This window comes from Lycium ferocissimum, chromosome 7 (assembly GCF_029784015.1).
Source record: "Lycium ferocissimum isolate CSIRO_LF1 chromosome 7, AGI_CSIRO_Lferr_CH_V1, whole genome shotgun sequence".
NCBI classification, from domain to species: Eukaryota; Viridiplantae; Streptophyta; class Magnoliopsida; order Solanales; family Solanaceae; genus Lycium; species Lycium ferocissimum.
The window spans coordinates 11,199,039-11,213,713 of NC_081348.1; the positions used below are offsets into that span (position 1 = coordinate 11,199,039).

General features: G+C 36.4%; 1 long non-coding RNA gene across 1 annotated transcript; it reads right to left on the reverse strand.

The window, feature by feature from the left end:
• Window positions 1-5,207: 5,207 nt before the first annotated feature.
• LOC132062514 (uncharacterized) lies at window positions 5,208-5,959 on the reverse strand. The gene is made up of 3 exons (XR_009416198.1): window positions 5,874-5,959; window positions 5,672-5,787; window positions 5,208-5,566 (listed from the first exon to the last, which is right to left on the reverse strand). It is a non-coding gene; the product is annotated as an uncharacterized LOC132062514 (long non-coding RNA).
• Window positions 5,960-14,675: the final 8,716 nt, after the last annotated feature.

Consider the following 14,675-nt stretch of genomic DNA (forward strand, 5'->3'; position numbering starts at 1 on the left):
TCTCTCCGCCTAAAACTATTATTGAACCACCACTAAAAGTCCAAAGACAGTATCCATTCAAAACACACCGTTTTGAACTCATTTAAACCATAGAACCATTGTTTCTGGCGAGCTCCCATTTTTTTTGGTGAGCTTTCAATTTTTTCAATCAAGCTTGAATCAAATTCATATCTCTCATCCTAACCTCATTTATATTGATATTCCTATGAAAATCACAAAATCAATTGATAAAAATTTCAAGTTTAAACCCCCGTTTATAAATCTTTCATTTTTCTCTGAAGTTATAGTATTATCAGTCACCCATGATGTCTAACGAGCAGCAATAGCACCCTTCTCTTCTTCATCTTCCGGTGGTGGATTTGGTTTTGGATGGTGAAATATATAGTATTTTTTTTTTTGGTGGCAAAGTAAGCCTTTGGAACCTTTTGGGATGCATTTATATATTTAAGTTGGTGTTGGTTTGCTAAGATTACTTCAAATTGAAAATCCTAAGCTTCTTCCAATTGGCTCCTTTTAGAAATATGGTTGTGGGAAATGGAGTTTAGTGACAATGGCGGTAATGGTGGTGGTTTAATGGTGGGTTTGGTGGTGTATAGTGAGGAAGAAGTAATTAGGATGACATGACATTTAAAAAAAAAAAAAACTGACATAGTATCTGATGTGGCAGTAACATGGCGATGATATGGCGCGAGTGTAAACACCTCTCATTATTTGACTGGCTATATGTGTGTTAGGGCGGTATTAATTCAACAAAAATAAAGATAAAGCGGGTAATAGGTTATCCGATTAGTTGATGTGTGAATTCGACTTTTCAGGTATAGTTCAGATGCAATCCATATCTTTTGTCATGTATATATACTAATAATACTAAAAATATCTATCTATTTGAATAATTATAAAGTGAATCTTTATACTATTTTAGTAAATTTCCACTTACTATTTCTCCGACGATGACAAATGGCCTCTCAATTGACTATTGCTTAAAATATTGGGATAACTACATGACATAACAAATATATAGTGGTATTGACATTTAGTAGCTATAGTTTAACTTAATTACTTCTCATAGCAAATATTTGTGTATTAAGGACATTTAGTAACTATATATATATACACGCACAAAAATTAAAATACCCATCATACTATTCACTTCCAACCCAACCCTCCCACACTACTGGAAAATAGTCTTATGGCAACGCCGAGAAAACCGTTGCTATAGATAGATGAACCGTTGCAAGAGATTTATAGCAACGGTTTAAGGTGCGTTCCATACTATTTCGCGTGCCCATACATCTATGGCAACGTTTCAAAGAACGGTTGGTAAAACACGTTGCTATAGCCATATCTACAAGAACGGTTGCTCCGGCTTTCGATGCAACGAGTTTTGTGTGTTAGTTGGAACGGTTTCCAATCGTCCCCATAGACCTTTAAGCAACGCCTTTTGAGGCTATTGCAGTCAGCTTTGTAGAGGTTATTGCAACATACTTTTATTTATTGCAACGGTTTTTGTCTATTGCAACGGCCGTTTTTTGGTACGAAAATCCGTGCAATTATTTTTGGAAAATCCTATTGCAACGGTTCTCATGACCTATTGCAACGTTTTCTTTTTATCCGAAAGCAGTGGCCCTGGTATATATATATATATATATATATATATATACACACATTACAAATTCAATAAATCAGAAAGCACAATTTTTCATAATCCAAAATATCCAACATTCATCATAATCCAAAATGTCCAACATTAATTCATAGTCCAAAATATATATCCAACATACCCGTACAAGCAAAATGTTCAACCCAAAATGCATAGTTAAGTTTTACATTTCAAGATTTAGGATAAGTTTCAACATGTTCGATAGCAAAAAGATTGTTAGAACATGTACAAGCTTCATAAAAGATCTTCTCAAGTAAGATCAACGTGTTCATTGTCTCCTTCCCCTTTCTTCATTTTCGACACCTACAAAAGAGAATGAATAATGTCACTACCCTTCAAACGCACACGCACATAATACAAAGATACAACTTATTATAAATGGATACCAATTTTATACTACAATTTAAATACGAAAAAATCAATATCAACCAAAACGGAGAAAGAGAGACATGTCGTACAATATGCTTAAAATTACACAAACTCGAGGAAATTAAAAAATTATACTAAGACCTTCACTGATACATTTTGAAAATAATCAGGCTAACTGGTCTAGTTTTTCACATCATAAATAGTGAGTTGATGATGACTACGCATGTGATGACACTCGCATCATGTTTTTGAGGGAATTCTGGTGATGTTGTTTTCTAATAATGAGGATGGAGCAACTTTTGATGCTGGTTATTGGTATAAAGGAAGTGAGTAGATGGAAAAATAAGGAAATCGAAATATTGGTGATTCGGGTATGGTAATCAAGTGTGGACATGGTTTGGGGTCCAAAGTGACAAACTTGTATACTCATGATCCTAGTCTAATGGGATATGAAGAGGTACATCATAGTATGCTATTTAATTAGTTGCACAAAGGCCGGACAACTTGTGCAAATAAGGTGGTTGTTGATGGATGGCCGCCGGATGGTATCGAGCGTGTATAACTTTGTATTATTGCTATTACACCTCAAGAGGTCCTGGACAAAAATGCAAGATATACAGAGACAACATACAAGGACACAAGACAAGGCCATACATGCAAGACTCCTACTTTTTTTCAAAGACAAGATCATAAAGAATCGGTAGCGCGGTTCAAAGACTATTGTCGGTTTTTTGCATTACGCTAATTTGTGCACCAAAGGGACCGTACTTGGGACACATACAAAATTTCAAAGAAAGCAGATTAACAAAGAAAATTTCACTTCAAAGAAATAATTTTCTTAGCAAGATTGGTCAAAAATCCGGTTTATTATTCGTAATAGTAGGTCGGGATGTCTTTGTGCAAATAAGGTGGTTTTTAAAAAAAAAAGTCTCAAGGCAGTAAAAAACCGCCCCCTCCCAAGATAACTTCCTTAAGGAAAAACTAAAGGTATGCCGAGGGGCATAACTTTTCCTCAAGGCATAATTTAGTTTTTTATGTGGCAAAACTTTTCCCAAGGAATTATGCGCTTGATAAGCGTACTTTTAATTAAGGTATAACCAAAAGTATGCCTTAACTAAAAGTGTGTGCCTTGAAAAGTTAAAAAAAAAAAAAAAAAAAAAAAAAAAAAAAGTCTCAAGGCAAAGTCCGCCCTCCGGCATAACTTCCTTAAGGAAAAACTAAAGTTGCCGGAGGGGGCATAACTTTTCCTCAAGGCATAATTTAGTTTTGCCTTATGGGGCAAAATTTTTCCTTAAGGAACTATGCCTTATGGGGCATTATTTGCAAGAATTTACAGTTAGAAATGATATGTAGTATAGAGTTGGCACAAAAATAAACAATCGTAGTCTCAGACATTAAGAGCGTGGATCGGTTTTATCGGTTTTTTAATTTGCGTAGATATGCGTGTTCATCAAAAATGCAGCTAGTGTTGGTTTGTATTGGTATTGATAGCAAAATGCAAGATATACCGAGACAACATACAAGGACACAAGACAAGGCATACATACGCAAGACTCTACCGGTTTTTTCAAAGACGATCGTATAAAGAATCGGGTAGCAAGCCAAAGACTATTGCCAAGTTTTTTGCATTGATTTGTGCACCAAAGGGACAGACTTGGGACCATACAAAATTTCAAAGAAAGCAGATTAAAGAAAATTTCACTTCAAAGAAACAATTTTCTTAGCAAGATTGGTCAAACCGGTTTATTATCTGTATCAGTAGTAGATCACCTTGTGCAAATAAGGTGGTTTTAAAAAAAAAGTCTCAAGGCAAAGTCCGCCTCCGGCATAACTCCTTAAGAAAAACTAAAGTTATGCCGGAGGGGGCATAACTTTTTCTCGAGGCATAATTTAGTTTTGCCTTACGGGGCAAAACTTTTCCTTAAGGAATTATGCCTTGGGGACTTTTAATTAAGGTATAACCAAAAGTATGCCTTAACTAAAAGTGTGCCTTGAAAAGTTAAAAAAAAAAAAAAAAAAAAAAAGTCTCGAGGCAAAGTCCATTTCTCCGGCATAAATTCCAGTTGAAAAACTAAAGTTATGCGGAGGGGGCATAACTTTTCCTCAAGGCATAATTTAGTTTTGCCTTGTGGGCAAAATTTTTCCTTAGGAACTATGCCTTATGGGGCATTATTTGCAAGAATTTACACAGATTCTCAGAAATGATATAGGGTATAGAGTTGGCACAAAAATAAACAAATCGTAGACGCATTAAGAGCGTGGATCGGTTTTTGGTTTTTTAATTTGCGGATATGCGGTGTTCATCAAAAATACGGCCTAGTGTTGGTTTGTATTGGTATTGATAGCAAAATGCAAGATATAGAGACTGACTAATGTCCTATCTCTTCTTATATCCGGTGCAAAATTCTTAAATGGCAAGGTTATACTAGACATGCAATGAGATGGCATGATGAACTACAATGTCCGTGAACTTTGCTACAAACAAAAGCTCTAAGGCAAAGATATATAGGATGGCAATGGTCGCCATCGTCCCTACATATGGGAAAACAAACAACAAAGTCTTTTAGAATTCTTGGTGACCAAGTTGTGAGGATAATTATCTAGGATGTTTTATGTCGAGTAAATACGTTTCCTAGGCCGGCTAGAATGATGGTCACTCAATTTTTATCCTTAGCTTCCTACACAAGATAGGTGTTATATGTTGGTAGTGTTTGATTTGAAAGGTAGTAGTTGTTTGTCGGTGTTTAGTTGAGGCTAAAAGCGGGGCTGTCCCGGTTCTAGAGGGTCTAGTTTGTTTGTAAATATTATCCATGGTAATAAAATGTTTTACTTACCCCCTCCCCCCCCCCCCCCAAAAAAAAAAAAAAAGACTTGCTACCCTTTTTCAGTTTGCCTTTCAACAATCCAAACACATACAAACTCATGAATTGAACAAGAAAAAACCTCCGAACAAAATAAAAGATATATAGAGAAATACAAATAATCATCCAAGCAAACTTTGATTCCTTTTTCTTTTCAGAAAAAGTCTACTTTTCAAGTAATGTCGAAGAAAAAAATCAGCTAGCATAAGAAAATCAAAAAACAAGCAAGCATAAGATTTCACTAAGTTTAGGCAAGAAAGAGATCGAATAAGTCGACCTTGATTGTTACCGGGTGTAGAGAAGCTTCTCTCGGGTGAGCGAACACTGAACCTTAACATATTAGGATCAAGTCGGAATTCTGGATTTAGCTGCTGAATTTTTGCAATGACTTTCATTGTAATATCTTGTTCCATGGTATCCTTTTGCGCGTTGAATTTTTCCTGCATTCTTTGTTGCATCCTCTCTTCTATCTCCTCCATTTTTTTCTCCATTTCATCAGTAATATTTGAAGAGAGTCCAAGCATCCGCCGCTTTCTCGTTTCAAGAGAATCTTGGTAACCCCACGTCCATACAATCTTACTCGACCTGGATGATCAGGTCCCATTACTGATACATATGCGTCAACTGATTGACTGCCATCTTCACTTTCTTGAGTTTCTATTCTCTCCATTTCAGCCTACAAATCAGATTGAAGAGAAGGGGGCTCAAGTAAATAAAACTAATCCAATATTTAAGAACAAGCAAATGATATCGATAAACCTTTAAATAGAAAATTTCGTACTATTTTGCTAGCCGTATCTTCATATGAGTCCTTGTATACTCTCATGGTTTCCTTCTTCTAGTAGCCACAAAAAACTCCTTACTTGACAAAGCTTCAGGATTTTCCTTCTTTTTTTTCTAGTTAGATAAAAGATAGTATAAAAATCTTCCCAAGTAAAGTCAACAAGTTCATAGTAAATGAACAATCCAAGAAAACACCAAACCTCACGGATTATAGCAAAACTTGTTTTGCCAACGATGTGTGGATACCTCAACTTTTTTCGATTCTCTGTATTTTTCCGGACATGTCCCGCAAAAATATGAGTTAGTGAAATAATAGAAGCCAAAAATTATATAGATGAAGGGCATAAATTGAATATCTGAAGGTTGCTACCGGTTGTTAGTTCTTTGCGAAGACATGTTATTTGTACCATCGAATGTATATAGGAGATGATAAGGGATTTTCCATCGTGATCCAAAGACTCGTCTCATTCAAGATTTTTGCCTAATGTATCACTTTGTAGTTTCTAAAGACTTCATGAGTAGGTGAAAATACGTCGAATCACGAAAAAAAGGGAACGTTAAAAACGTGATTATGAGTGCCTTACATTTAGACGACCAAAATAAAAGTAAGGCATGAAAAGGAAAAGACAAGGTCGGAAGGAGTCCGCCTCCGGCATAACTTCCTTAAGGAAAAACTAAAGTTATCGGAGGGGCATAACTTTTCCTCAAGGCATAATTTAGTTTTGCCTTATTGGGCAAAACTTTTCCTTAAGGAATTATGCCTTATGGGGCGTACTTTTAATTAAGGTATAACCAAAAGTATGCCTTAACTAAAAAGTGTGCCTTGAAAAGTTTTAAAAAAAAAAAAAAAAAAATGTCTCAAGGCAAAGTCGCCCCTCCGGCATAACTTCGTTAAGGAAAAACTAAAGTTATCCGGAGGCATAACTTTTTCCTCAAGGCATAATTTAGTTTTGCCTTATGGGCAAACTTTTCCTTAAGGAATTATGCCTTATAGCGTTTTTTAATTAAGGTATAACCAAAAGTATGCCTTAACTAAAAGTGTGCCTTGAAAAGTTTAAAAAAAAAAAAAAAGTCTCAAGGCAAAGTCCGCCCTCGGCATAACTTCCTTAAGGAAAAACTAAAGTTATGCGGAGGGGGCATAACTTTTCCTCAAGGCATAATTTAGTTTTGCCTTATTGGGGCAAAATTTTTCCTTAAGGAACTAATTTAAAGAAAAGAAAGTTGCCTATGATTTATATCTTACTTGAGCGTTATCGGAGTTCCAATATTCGAGAGAGCCTTAAATTGAGATTCAGTATTCGAGGAGAGCCCGAAACTTCTTTAGGCCTTTTTGCCATTCGAATTTCGTCATTGGCATAGCGATAGTAGTGTTTCTTCTTCAACCCATTCTTATACTTTCTCCAAGCAAGTTGAATTGTTCGCAAAGCCCATTCTTTCGCAACTTTAGGAATGTCATATTTCTCCTACAATTTGGTGCAATTGGGTTAGTGCAAAAATGCGAAATATTTTCAAGTAAAAATTGGAACATTGAGAAATTCAAACCATGGTATAGTTCCACATATCATCATGTGTCTTCAATTTCTTCCATTTAAACACATTCGGAAGGACGGAAGGTCCCATTCTTGCCAATGTGCCGAGGCTACCCAACTCTTTCACAATTGCTTCGGTAGGACCAATGGGTTGGTGTAACTCATTTAGCACGATCGGTTTGCGCTCACTCCGTCCATGTACACTTTGCATTTGTGTTCCACCTCTTTTTCTTTTTGAGTGGAAGGGGCACACGTAATAATATGAACCAAACAATTTATAGTTATGCGACAATTGGTCGGGACCTATTTCAAATTTAGTAATTTTAGAACATAAGCACCTTGCTTATGAACTATTTTTAGTAAGATAAAAATTAATTCTAAAACTAAATCCGGACAATACAACTATCAGATTTTATAAGCTAAAGACTAATTCTAATTTCAAGTGCATGTAGTTTAAATCAGAAAATCTTGCCTCCTTCGCCGCATTGGTCATTTGCTTGAAGATTAGTAGAATCATGTGGATCTTGTTGGATTTGTTCGATGAATGCTTGTAATGGGGAATCTTTGGAAAGTTGTGAGGTTTGTTGCACTTGTTCTTGTGCTTCTCGTGATTCGGGAGTGGTGGAATCCAACAAGACTTGCTCATGTATCGTTTGTGTCTTGCAAGACAAGTAGAATCGGGACACCGCACTTGTTCCACTTCGATCCATTTAGAATGTAGTTTGAGTTCGCTTGTGCTTGTAATCCTTTTCATTTGACTTATTAACATGAGGTTGGAATGTATTTTGAGTTTTGCTTGTGCTTGTGATTGAAAACCCTTTGGCTTAGCAAAGATGCAAGCGATCCGGAGTGGAATGAAGTTTGAGTTCTTAACTCTCTTGCTTTTCTTGAACTCCCGTCTTGATTCATGATTACTCAAGTCTCTGCAAGTTTTAGAATATGAAATATAAAATTGGTTAGCAGAATGTCAGTCTTTGTAAACGAAACAGTGCTGTAAACGAAATCAATCAGAATGGCAGTAGGATTATATTATCTAGTACTATTGTGACACAAACTAGGACTATGAACTCGAGTTCTACTATAAGTAGGCAGGGCATTAATCTAAGTAGAAATAGATAAAAGTTCACACTAAATAGGCAAATTAACGATCAAACGAAACATGATTTTCTTGCATTAAGAAGGGATATTCTTGTAAAAATTCAAGAAAAGATCATAAAATATGTATGAAAAAAGGCATTTATCATACGCTCAAAATAAAAAATGAAACAATGATGAGCATATATAAAAAGAGTTCAGAACTTTATTGTCTAATCATTTTCCTCCATGGAATCCCAATCAAAGATCATCGAACTCATCCTCCTCTTCCGATGTTTCCATAATTGTATCTTCGAATGTTGTGCATTAGATGGAATATCAACGACATCGGCGGGCACATCTTCTCTTGACCATCTAACGTCACCGTCATCTAATCTAGTTGAGGGACCGGTGTCATCATTAGGCTCCCTCCAAAAAATGTGTCTCTATATTAGGACAATTCTCTTTCTCTAGATCATACAAATCAACAGGACTTTATTCCTTGCATAATAAACATCTTTCTGTTGGATCTTGCCACATAAAAAACTTGATGAACTTGTGATGCCAACACAAAAGGATCGTCTTTCTTGCTAACTTATTGAAGTATACTCGAGTTAACCCATATTCATCTACTTCGTTATGAAACCAATCACGTCTAAACAAAGACAACACTAAAATGGCCATAATAATCAATCTCAATGATATCTTGAATAACTCCATAATAAATAACCTCTCCATCTATGGGATTTTGGTCCCTAGAACTAGCAAAACTATCTCGTTGTTGTTGCTAGCGTCACTCCACTATTTTGAGTCTTTCGTGGGGCATCCGATTTTTGTATGAAATCGGTATCCATTAATGAAATATGCGTTGTATCTCTTGCCCACCACATTAGGCATTCTAGATAGCCATATTAGATAATCGGGTATGACATTTTTAACTTCTCTTCAAACCAGTTATTTGAATTCAGACTATGATTCCTTGCTCTTGCCGTACGTTTGATCTAGTATGATTACTCATTACATTCTTATGTTCCACTATGATCATGAATATTTGAAATTTAATATTTAGGACTTTATAAATTGAGCTTAACGAGCGTTATCATAACGAAATGAATGAAGTTTAAAATATAAGTAATTGTTATGTATTTGATCTTACTCGATAAACTTTTCAACTTGTTCATCTCCGGTGTTGAATAAGGCATACCGGTGTGCCTCGTAACGTAGCTCGTGGATCCATCATAAAAGTCGAATCCTTTTTTCTTCTCAATTCCAATTGGATGACCTATCTTAGGGAATATAGGTGACAAATTACGAGCACATTCATCATCCTCGGTCTCGTACCCACCGAATCTTGTCTTCACACCGTCGCGTAGGTATCTTGAACAAAAGGTCAAGCACTCTTGACAAAAAACCCTGCGCTATTGATGCTTGCACAAGATCGATTACGAACGAACGTCTTCGACTTACATAGGTGCCTCTCATTGGGATACATCCGGCGAAGATGAGTCGGACCCCTAAGCTTAATTTCATTCACTAAATGAATAGGTAAATGTGGCATTATATCAAAAAATGTTTGGATGAAAAAATCCTTTCCGGAGTCACGTATTATTTCAACAATTTGAATCCAATTTCTCAAGATCTCTTACTTATAACTTACTACATATAGCTCTCTAAAGAAATTGCCCAATCTAATCGAGTTAATGAAACAATCTTGGCGGCACTTTTCTGTGCAACTGAGCGAGTGTAATGCATTATAAAATGAGCATCATGACTCTTGTACCCCGATATTTTCATCTCCCTTCACTTGCACACGATGTGATATATTAAACACGCCACTTTTGGTAATTTGGCATTTTTCAAGACGGTGCAAAACAACCTTTTCTGTTCGGGCTTCATGGAGAAACAAGCTTGAGCCAAACTTACATTCCATCATTATCTTCTATTTGTAGCTCCTTTCGTATCCCATTCTTGTAAGTCATAGCGAGAATTTACATGATCCTTTGACTTTCCATCTATCTCCCGATAAAGTCCCAAGCAAACTGTCATATATTTCTTTTCTATGCATCACATCAAGGTTGTGCCTCAATTTGTTATGTGCCCAATATGGCAATTCAAAAAAAATAGATCTTTTTTTCCACGGACCACTTATTATCTCGAGGCCTTTTTTTTTTTGCCGCTTTTCAAATACATTGTTGAATTCATGCGACTCTTCAAGCACTTCTATCCCGACAAAGCTGTAGGTGCAGGTCTATGCTCCTCCTTACCATCAAATGACTTTTTATCTTTTCGCAATGGATGATCAGAAGGCAAAAATCTACGATGACCCAAGTAGCACATCTTACGACTATGTTTGAGATATTGAGAGCATGTGTCATAATTACAAGTGGGGCATGCCAATTTTCCCTTGGTGCTCCATCCTGAAAGCATTGCTAATGCTGGAAAATCGCTAACTGTCCTGATAAGGTACCGCACGCATTCGGAATGTTTGGTCGGTTTCGCGTCATATGTTTTATCCCAGGTTCCCGTAGTTCCTTGATTACGCAATTAGTGGTTGTAGATACGCATCTATATCATTTCCTGGAGATGATGGACCTGGAATGATCATTGACAACATAATATACTCGACTTCACGCAAATCCATGGTGATAAATTATAGTTCATCAACATAACGGGCCACGAGCTATGAGAAATACTCATGGTTCTAAACGGGTTGAAACCATCATGACGGACCCAATCTAACATTACGAGGATCTCGAGAGAAGTGCAGGTACAAACGATCAAAATCCTTCCATGCTTCCCCGTCGGCGGGATGCCTTAAATTTCCGTCATTGGGTCGTTCATTAGCGTGCCATCTCATTGTTGTTTCGAGAACACATGAATATCCTGCGAAGCCTAGGCTTTAAGGAAGTACCTTAAAACCTTCGCGGGAATTTTAGAGCGTGAATTAGTCGAGGCATCACCAACACTCTTCCATCTAGAAGTTCCACGAACGAGAGCGATTCTGCTTTCTTTGTCCTTCCAAAAATAACATGCGATCGTTAGGGCATGCATGTATTTTTCGTAATAAAGACCCAAATCTTTAATCACTTGTCTAGCCTTATTGAAAAGACTGCGGTATCGAGCAAGGGAAATGCCTCTCTTATCAAATCTAACAAGTGCGAGAATGCTACATTACTCAAACCATGTAATGATTTAAATAAGTACAAGAATGGTGAAACTCGATTTATTAAAATTTTCACAACCGGATATAAGTCTTGTTTCCCCTTCTCCAATAATTTAAAAAATTTCTTTGCATCTGGATAAAGTGTCGCACTCCTTCTTCATGCCCCGACTCACCCTCTACATTTCTAAATGTATCATGAAGTAGTCCATCAATGTCGTCACGCAAGTTAGAACCTTCATCGTCATTTATTGGATGCGGTGTATTTCTCGATGAAACCCCTTCTCCGTGAAAAACCCATTTGGTGTAATTATCAACAAAACCATGAACAACCAAGTGATCCTCCACCACATTTAATGCCAATAGCGATTTATGCGATCTTGCAAGGACATAATATCTCATTTCCTTGAGAAGCTCTTTCAAATGCCTTATCAAGAAAATAATTCACTCCATCAACATACTCTTCTGTCCATCTTAGGTGACTCATCCAACTTTTATCTCCATTATCCATTTAATCCTACATATCACAAGCAAATCACCAAAATTAAGATTCATGCTAAGCTTAGAAACTCAAGATCACCGGATCCTTTAGCAACAAGTAATAAAAAAAAATAAAGATAAAATTCTAGACATGTTCAGTGAAGTCAGGATTTAAGTAGAGCAAAGCTTTGAACATAGATGCACTTAAATCAAGTCAAGGAAATTGGGGTGGTACAGATCTAAAAAGGTCCGATTCGTAGAATAAATTAAACTTCCTAACTAGGTGTTCCTTGTTCACAATCTTTCTCCACATGAAGTACAAAATACGAGTTTTATGTGGAAGAGTATTTCTTTTTTACTGTTGTAAAATGCCACTTTTTGATAAAGTGATACCATTTAATCTCGCAAGTTTTACGCGGGTTGGCTACCACCACCCTCCTCCTTTATCCGGGTTATTTACTAGCACAATATAAGCAAGCTCTACACCGACATAACCATTATAGCTAACCATTTTGTATATAGTAACACTCGGGCCTTAAAAAAAGAAACGATAAATAGCTAAATGAACTTATTATTCTTGTTGCAACTCTAATATATGACATTTTAGCCTACCGGTCCACTAGTTAACTTCACAAAGTCCAGCTCAAATAAGCAACTTCTTATATAAAAGTAATGATACTTACAAGTTCCTATCGACCACACAAAATCTTGAGTTTGAGTTTATAAAATTACGGTAAAAAAAAAATGAAAGATAAGCAAAAATTAAACCTTAAATTGGTCTTAATTGGAAATCATGCGGATTGGAAATTCGAGGAGGATTGAAACACTTGGGATCTGCACTATGCTACTTAATCAAGCTAAATGAGTTGCTACTATTTGCCTTGAAAAGTTAAAAAAAAAAAAAAAAAAAAAAGTCTCGAAGGCAAAGTCGCCTCCGGCATAACTTCCTTAAGGAAAAACTAAAGTTATGGGAGGGCATAACTTTTCCTCAAGGCATAATTTAGTTTTTTTGCCTTATAGGCAAAATTTTTCCTTAAGGAACTATGCCTTATGGGGCATTATTTGCAAGAATTTACACGGATTCGGAAATGATATAGGGTATAGAGTTGGCACAAAAATAAACAAGCCAGTAGTCTGCAGTTAAGAGTGTGGTGGTTTCTTGGTTTTTAATTTGCGGATATGCGGGTTCATCAAAAATGCGGCTAGTGTTGGTTTGTATTGGTATTGATAGCAAAATGCGAGCTCACACGAAAGGCTGTGAGTCTTTGATTGGTAATACAAGTCACAAAACACCTACTTTGGTTTGCACAGTCTGAAGTGGGGTTGCTGTTACTAGTTAGATAGACAGTATGGTCATACAGGATCTATGTATTGACTCTTCTTCAGTGTGTGGTATTAGCATTATATGCTCACTCGTCGAAGAATTGACAATATGTGGAAATGGTATTGGCTTTAGGGAGTATGCGTAGTTGAAAATTTGCACCGGTGCTAGTTTCCTCCGTAAATTTCATTGAAGCAAAAGAGCTACATTATAGTTAAGTTGTGCAGATTCAAATGGTTCTTTTTTCATGTGGAATATGGATAAATGACTTTTGCATGGAAACAACAAAGAAATAATGCGAGAGTCACACAATGAGAGGCAATCGGGAGTGTAGCAAGTTGCGGCTTCTAACGATCTCTCTTATTATTCTTCGGTTTTTTACAACACATCGATCCAAGCAAAAGAATTACACTAAGATACTGAGTAATTTCTTGAGAGGATAGTTGGTCAAGTTGTGCATCAAGGGGCCAAGCTTGGGAAACAATTTGATTGACACAAGTACTGATGGAATGCAGTGCAATAGCAGTATGAGGAGTTACTCAAAAAGGTTTTACACCGGTGTGATCAATAAGATGAGCGACAGGACACAACATTGCATGCGTAATTCTATCATTAACTCATTTTATCAAGTTTTTGTTTTTTTACCACATACATAGTTTAGGCTTTTGTAGCACTCAAGAGACATCATCAAGTCCTAAATTGGAACACTCCAACCTTAGACATAGCATTAACTTCGAAATCGTAATAACCTTAATAACCATGATTTAGCTATTCGAAAATAGTAAAGCTCACACATTTCACTAGATATTTACTAAATTGAAGTAGTTCCATCCATTTCTTATCTACTTTAAATGATATAATAGGAAAATAAGCAACCGAGATATTGTAAAAATATTGAGACAAAAACTCAATAATTTGAACAAACCAAAATCACAATTTTAATGAAAACGAAGAAAAAAGATGAAGGGACATGGAAGAAATCAAAGCCCTTACCTCACACTAGCGATTCACGGGCTGCGATGTCAAACGTTCGTCTACGAAGTGACCAAAGTGTCGTAGAAGAACACTTGGGATTACGGGGAGAACGATTCAACACCCTAAAGAAAAAGCGTGCTCGCGATGTCGAACCGTCGTTTACGACGTGATAAAGTGTCGTTGAAGAACACTTGGGATTAAGGAGAACAATCAAAATCCTTAAAGAAAAAACTTTCTTTTTCCCGTTAGCCAAGACCATTGAATTCTTTTCACATCATCAACAACAAACCAATAGGTCAAGTTATATGACAATATGTAGGCTTATTTGCATGTGGCGGAGGTGGCTTATTTCAAATTTTAGGATCTAGAATAGCAATAAAATACACTATATGAACCTTTTTTATTTGGACCGAACACAATATTGCATAAACGTTTTCTCCTTTGTCTTACTTCGTACCTAAAG